Source organism: Phodopus roborovskii, unplaced genomic scaffold, assembly GCF_943737965.1.
Source record: "Phodopus roborovskii unplaced genomic scaffold, PHOROB, whole genome shotgun sequence".
Classification (NCBI taxonomy): domain Eukaryota; kingdom Metazoa; phylum Chordata; class Mammalia; order Rodentia; family Cricetidae; genus Phodopus; species Phodopus roborovskii.
Genome location: NW_026126623.1, coordinates 5,136,430 through 5,144,958, shown reverse-complemented (window position 1 = coordinate 5,144,958; position 8,529 = coordinate 5,136,430).

Sequence of the window (8,529 nt, the reverse complement as noted above, 5' to 3'; positions counted from 1 at the left end):
TCAAACTTTATGACTATGGGGGAAAGTAGTCTTGGAAAAATATAAGAAAATCAGATTGAATATCTTTATTTAAAAATTCTGCAGTTTCTATCACAAACCACTTTACTCTCTTAACTCTCTTTACTCTCTTTACTCTCTTAACCCTTCACAGTCTAGGGACTATAAAAAAAAATTTCTGTTGAAGTGTTTCCCATGAAAATAGATGGAGAGGAGTTCACAGCGAATAAATATGACCAGCTTTTAACAGAATCCCATGGATCTTAGCTTGTATATTCCTATAGAACCACTGAGAGCTGATTTTTGCTATAATTCTCTGACAGGTCTTTAAATCTGGAATTCATTCTACTTGTGTCTGAGCAAGTATAAACATCTTTGACCATTAAATTCCACATAACCCTTCATTAAATTATTCAAATATTTGGACCTGGGTAGATAGATGGCTTATCCAGTAAATGCTTGTTGGGCATGCATGAATAACTGAATTCAGTCCCCAAATAAAAGGTTACACAAGCTGGCAATATGTACATGTAATCACAGTGCTGAGCAGAAAGATATAAAAAAAATACCATTGGTACTCAATGGCTAGTCAACCTACCCAAATTGATGAGGTCCAGGTTCAATGACAGAGTTGGTCTCAAGAAACAAGATAAAAATCAGTTGGAAAAAATAGCATCAAACTCTGGTCTCTACCCATACACACATTGTTACAAATAATTCAGGTATTAACCATTACTTGTATTTATTGAGCAATGTTCATCGAAGTCTTGTGCAATGGATGAGGAAATGGATTTTGATGCAATCCTATCTACTGAATAGGAGTAGACTTATGATCCCAAGCTAATAGACCACTGTGTAAGTTCAAAGCCTGAGTCTTTTGGAGAGGCAGCTTTTAATTGTTGGTTAGAAGACTGTACCTGGAAAATACCTGTATGAAGACTATCAGAGACCACTGTGTTGAGATAAGCACACCTTTAAAAAAGTGTGAAACTGGTCTAGAGAACCCAAGTAACAAAGAGGACCCTAAGAGAGACACACATGTATCTGCTTTGGAAGGGTACAAAAGACAAGATCTCTTGAGTAAATTGGGAGTGTGGGGGCAAGGAGGAAGGTAAACGGGGAGAGGGGAGGAGGGAAATTGAGTGAAGAAAATGTATAACTCAATAAAAAAATTAATTAATTATAAAAGCAGTATGAAAGCTCTGTGAGAAACAGAGATGACTCAAACCCATTGTGTTTTCTTTGAAATGTTGGCCATAAAGTCATGCCTTGAGGCAGTACATTTTGGAGTTGCTTGTTATGTAAAAAGGATATGGAGGGGGAGCTTAAAGAACTCTAAAAGTTTAATTGATGCTACTAAATGTCATTCTTTCAAAGGCATTGAACTCTCTATGAATGCACAGAAACTATACAAAACCACATGAGATAGAATATACAGAAGGCACAAGCCACAAGGGATGGCTGGGTCTGAGCCTTATTTGGTAAGTTCTTCAGAGAAACATTATGAAAATTTCCCTGGTTATTCCAAGAATCTTGTAAGAATATATGTTCATGAACACATTTAGAAATATGTGTTGTTCCTCTGTGAGGGTTATTTTGTGGTAATCTTGTTGACAGCTTTCATGTAGCAGAGTGAATAGTGTGAGAAACCACCGGAACATACACAATGGCCATAATGTTGAGAGGGGCCATCATAATGTCCTGGGAATGTGAGAATATGCTCATGGTTTATTTCAAATCTGCTTTTATGACAGTATTTTAGCTATGAGGTGAGCAAATAGAGTATCAGAAGAAAAGAGGCACTTGATTTGCAGCTCAGATACCTCTTAGCAGCTTCATTTTTGTTTCAGGCAGAAAAATATTTACAGCCCATTTGATGGAGAATGTCCTGGTTGTTTCCTTATTAGCATCATCTGTCACCCATGTGTTTGTTACACAGAGAAATTTGAGTTCCTCAAACTGAATGAAGAACTCCTCTTATACAGGACTACCCATTGTATTGCCCAAACTCCTCTAACCACAGGAGACTTCATCTTCAATTACAGAATGAACCAAGCACAACATGGTTAGTTAGCATGCCTTCCTGAGCTCTGCCATTTAAAGTGAGATAACTTTCTTCACTAGGGAAACTTTACTACAGTAAACTTTGGGGCTCACAGTACACAGAAGAACCTAGATGAGCTAACCCTGGTACAGTCTGAGGCACTAAGCTCACTCAAGTGTAATAACACTAACTCTGAATATCAGGTCAAACATGTTTCTCTATTCTGCTGTTTTTCCTTCCACTTGACAGCTTATTTTCATACACAGTGTGGAAGTCTCCTCCCCATGTGGATGTTGGTTTCCACTCCCCCACCCTGGCTCTTCTAACTAGCTCCCTGGTGTCGCAAGAATTAATTCTTCCTGTCATTTTAAATAATGTGACATTGAAATACAATTTTTAATGTGCTGGCATTTAACATGTCACAATATTTCAGTTATTCTGCATTCATCTGAGTGCTCTCATGTTGTTACAGCTGCTATGAAATTCTGACAAAGAGGTGCACTTCCTTCTTCTGTTCTACCATAATTGCTCTTTGCTGCATCTCTGAACTGTAACCATGGCGATCTGCAACATTCATCACAGGACCTCTTGTTATTTCCCCTGTGTGAATGAAAAACAAAGTGATATAAATAAGAGAAGTTTTAAAAAGGCAGCTTTTTCCTTCTTCCTCTATCTTTCTTTCCTTCGGTATTTTTGGCTCCCATCCCCATTGTGGAGGATCTATTGAAAGAAAATTATATTTCATAGCTGATGTTAACTGATTTTTTTAAAGGAGGGGTTTTTCTATAGAGGATTATTCTGTGGCAGATATACAGAGAGAAATCTCAAGCCATTGACTTCAGGGAGAAGGCAGCACTATCATCAATGAGGAAGGGAGTGAAACAGGTTAGTCTTTTCTAAGTTTGACTTGGGAGAAACAGGAACTCATTTGAATATCTTCATAGGGGCTTTCATTGTATCATCAAAGCATTTGGGTGCTGTTTTGGTGTAGTCTTCGTATCAGTAAGAACATTGAATGGACCATGACTTTGATGTACTTTAAATTGTTTGAAAGACTCAGATAGAGGGGATGTTGGAAGGCCAACTCATACAGGTCATTCCTCTGTATATTCTCTTACTCTTCTTTAGTACTTCTTTTTAGTCTTAAAATTTTAAATAACAGACAGGGGCTTGTTATGGTGCTGTACCAAGATCAGCAATAGACTAATGAATCCATCTAAAACATTGACTGATTCCCAATGGTGTTTCGAGTTCAGTTCACTTGTTTAAAGGTAAAGTAATGTTGGGGCTTGACTGGAACATTATTTATAGATTTTCCTGGGACTGACTCCAAAACTCTTACCTTGCTTTATGCACTGTGATTCATCTGGCATTTTCTTTTGCACGTCTACAATTATGATTGTTCTCAATTTATCCAGGGTATCTCAGGGAAAGAATATGTATTGATATTGATGAGATCAAGGAGCACATCATTAACTTTCTCCACTGAGGATCAGTGAGGCAACGAGTACAGAATAGCAACTGGAGGTGAGTGACCGTGGTTGAACATTGTAAACCAGGAGGAGACATGTTGGAGCCTCATAAATTTACAGACTTGGGACAACAGCACAGAAAACAAACTGGTATGTGCCACTGGGCTCAGACCATGGAAAGGGGAGTCTCCCTTTCACAGGATAAGAATGAAAGGAAGACCCCCTGCCAACCTCTGTAATTACAAATGATGACTGCCTTGGATCCTGGATAGCCTTTCAATCCTTATGGGTTGGCAGTCCACTTAGCTAGATCTACAGAGTAGTTCTAATTTAGAAAAGGACCTCACATCCCCTTCCAGTATGCTGTAAGAGTACTGCAGCCAGGAGTCTTCTTGAGAAGTGGACTGTTGTCATTACTTAAATTGCTCTTAGTCTTGGAACCCAATGTGTCATTTTCATCACTCAGAGCCTACAGATATTTCACTAACCTAGCATGAGAAATAGCTGCCTTATGTATCAGTCTAGGACTTTTGTGGCTATTCACGAATCTAACCAGGTATTCAGCCGCGGAGGGGATAAGGGTAACAACATGGAGGGAAACTGACAAAAGTACCATTCAGAAGAAGATCTGAGTATGTGGTATCTGAGACCAAGGTCATGAGGCCATGACCTTGAGACATGGTGTACTCATGCCAATGGCAAGACAAAAGGCAGTACCCATGTGATTGCTACTTCTCCTTCCATCTGGACCATATCTAAGACCTTATTGCACACATGTCAAGAATGCATTCTCTGTCCATCTGCATCTGGGTTCTACTTCAACTCAGTGTTTATGTATGGGTGTTTGCTCCTGTTTCCAACAGGCATTAGCTGAGGGCTTCATGGATAAGTTAGTTGTTGATCTCACTCTCTGGGAAGGACATTTATGGTAGCCTTTCCACGGAAGCTCAAATTGTTAGCGGCAGTCTTGTAGTTCTCTAGACCTTTCTTTGTGTTCAGTTTTATCTTCAAACCCATATTGGCTCCCTCTTTTATGTTTTTTATATTCTCTCTCTCTCTCTTTCCTGTCTTCTATTCCTAACCGGGCTCAATCTTCCTGGTCGCACGTTTTCCTTTCCTCCCCCTCGTTTTCTCCTACTTCTCTCTCCATTTGCTGCCCCCCACTTCCCCTGTGCTCTGGGGGACAGGTCCCTTCCCTCTTCTGTGAGGGACTTCATATGAATCTCTTAGAATACATCTTGTATCCTAGTTCCTCTGGTGGTGTGAATTATAGGCTGGTGATCCTTTGATCTAGGTCTAAAATGCATATATGAGTGAGTACATACTATGTTCTTCTTTTTGTGACTGGGTTACCTCATTCAGGATGGTTTCTTCAAGTGCCATCCACTTGCCTGCGGATTTCAAGATACCATTATTTTTTCTGCAGAGTAGTATTCCATTGTATAGATGTGCCACATCTTCATTATCCGTTCTTCAATTGAGGGGCATCTAGGTTGCTTCCAGGTTCTTGCTATTACAAATAGTGCTGCTATGAACATAGTTGAACAGATGTCTTTGTTGCATGGATGTGGATCAATTGGGTATATGCCTAAGAGGGGGATTGCTGGGTCTTGTAGTAAACTAATTCCCATTTTCCTGAGGAACCACCATACTGATCTCCAAAATGGCTATAGGAGTTTGCATTCCCACCAGCAGTGGAGGAGTGTTCCCATTTCTCCACATCCTCTCCAACATGAGTCATCATTCATGTTTCTAATTTTAGCCTTTCTGGCAGGAGTAAGATGGTATCTCAAAGTTGTTTTGATTTGCATTTCCCTGATAGCTAAGGATGTGGAACACTTTCTTAGGTGTCTTTCAGCCTTTTTGATTTCCTCTATTGAGAATTCTTTCTTCAGTTCTGTACCCCATTATTTTAATAGGGTTATTTGTTGTTTTGTTGACTAGTTTCTTGAGTTCTTTGTATATTTTGGAGTCACCCTTTGTCAGATATAGTATTGGTGAAAATCTTTTCCCAGTGTGTGGGCTGCCATTTGGTCTTGTAGACTGTGTCCTTTGCCTTACAGAAGCTTCTAAGTTTGAAGAGGTCCCATTTATTAATTGTTTCTCTCAGTGTCTGTGCCCCTGGAGTTATGTTCAGGAAGCGGTCTCCTATACCAATTTGTTCAAGGGTACAGACCAGGTGGCAGAAACACATAGAGACAGCTTACCTGAACAAGGAGGAGCTAACGGGCCACCAGACAGATAGCTGGGAAGCCAGCATGGGACTGACTCAGGCCCTGCTGAATATGGGTCTCAGCCAGAAGGACTGAGCAGTCTAAGGTACCTCAGACAGTGGAGCCAGGATATATCCCTGGTGTACAAAAGGACCTTGCGAACACATCCCCCATGGAGGGATAACTAACTGCCTTAACCTAGAGAGAGGAGAGAAGTCCTAGTCATTACTTCACATGACCTGTCAGAGCTACATGACACCAACTGGATGGCATTCCCCTACATATGGAATTGGGGAGGGGGTATGGGAGGGGAGGGTGGCTAGGGTGAATGTGAGAGGGCAGAGAGGGTAAAAGGGAGGAACGGAAGAAAGGAAGGAGGGAGGGAAGGAGGCAGAGGGAACTGGGATTGACATGTAAAATAATAAATTAAATTTAAAAAATGCTTTGACTCCAAAATTTAAGTTCAAGGACAAGTTACTGGGGAAAAGGATTTCTATTTTTGTTTCCACAGAAAATGAAAAGCTGTGGATTACTTCCAGACTAATGTGGTTTGATCAAGCCAGACCCCCTGAAACAGAGTACCAGGGGATCCTACATTCAAAACAGCTGGACAAAGCAGCCTTGCAGACTACAGCCAGGATTTGTGCATCTTCTTAGAATCCCCCATGATAGCGCCCTTTACCAGCAGGAAGTAGTTTGGAAAGAACGACGCCCAAGTTCCCAAATATTGTCTATAAATGTTTGTTTTCAGTTAAATGGACTTGGTTCTATAAAATAAATTAATTAAAAAAAAGAATGCATTCTCTGCTGTTTGTGCTGTCCATAGAAACCTACTGAAAGCATGACCAGATTCATTGTTTTAGTATTTGTCCTCCTTGCACACATTTTATGTAGCTAGAGGAGCTGAATGGGAAGAAAGGCACCAACTAGAATGATCTTACAATCTCCAAATGTGTAAGTCTAAAAAATCTGAACATAATTTTGCTTGCATCAGCTATAATTCTTGGCATGGATTACCAACTGCAGAAAAGAATGTCAATTCTTGCTACCATTTTACTTCTATGGTTCTACTGTATCATCTCTAACTGTTTTCTGACCTTCCATAGATGCCCTGATGGGATATAAACCCCTAAAGACAGTGCTGTGGCTCTTACTACTGCCTTGCCCCATGCAGCATCTGGACATTTACTGTTGAATGGTCATAATGCAAATTCTTCTGGTACTTCATCATTCTTGGTCTGCTAATGTCAGAGGGCTTTGCCAACAGAGTTAGCATCATCAAGAGTCCTTGAAATAAAAACCTTATATCTCTCAATAGAGGCCACCAGCTCCATGGTAGGAACAACAGCAAATGGGATAACTCACACACCCTACTGTCTGCACTACACTACCCCTCGCTGTAAAGTATATGAACTCTCACATTCCCTGCAGAGATAACAGATCATTTATGCTACAGGTCAATTCCATTTTGGGTTTGTCATTTAAAAGATTTCTCTTTGGTTCCTTTATATCTTCTCATTGCTGGACTTTTGTATCCCACATTGTTTTATAACTTTAACCATGTATTTGTGTTTTCTTGATTATCACTAGATTTTCTTACAATTCTTTAAGCTTTTTAGAGATCTTTATCTGCCATTGTCTTCATATCCATATCTTTGGAATTTATGCCTAGAGACACATTGTGTGTACTGTGTGCACAGACATTAATCATAGTCAAAATATGGTGCTCTACTTGAGATAAAGTTGTCCTAAGATATTAGGCACAAAGGCACTTACTAAAAATCTTCAGAAACCTGATACATAAGATATACAAATCTTAATATAGGAACATGAACAATAGACAAAATTTAAGCTGCTGGGTTAGGATCTTGTAATCAAACTGAGTGCAAGACATGTAAATAAAACGGTACTTAATGATCACTTTAAAGCAAAGAAGATTTGTATGCCAAAAATAGAGACTATAATATAATGCCTTCAAGAGAATATAACTCTCTAACAATGAGTTTCAAACTTATTGATATGGAAAAATTGCCAGAGGAAGAACTTCTAAAAACTCAAAGAATTATAATTAAAAAAAATTGTAAGTATTATGAGATGCAAGGCAGTATAGATAAATGTTCAAAACAGGAAAAAGAAAGTTCATTGAAGAGAAAATTATAAAAGAACCATACTGCAATGACTGAAGTGAAATTCAAAATGAAGTTGAATGCTTGATGATGTAATTCCATTTCCAGGAAATCTGACACTATATTCTGAAATTCACCTGCATATGCAACCACAAACAGACAACATAAATATACATAATTTTTTATTCAAAAATTAAAATTTCTGTATTCTATGATTATGCTTCATCCTAGAAGTGAAATGACAGATTCAGTCCACACAAAACAATAAACACAAATTCTCAACTTAACAGAATGACTTAAGAATTTTATAGTTATTTTAATAGATAAAAAATATGATTTGATAAATTTCAACTCTTCTCAGAATAAAATCTCCAAAAAGAGTAAATATAAATGCATAGTACCTTACCATAGTAAGGTAAACCTACAACCAAAACAAATATATTTTGGAAAGCTGCAATAATTTCCTGTAAGATCCAGAACAAGATAAAGATGCCAATTTTCACTATTCTTACTGAATGTAGACTGTGCATCTAAATCAAGTAATGGAAAATATTTGATACAAATGCAAAGAGAACAGTGAGTTTATCCTTATTTACATATGTCTTTGTTCTTTACATAGCAAAAACCTACAGACTTAAAAAAAACACTATTATAGCTGATAGATGAATTTAGTAAAG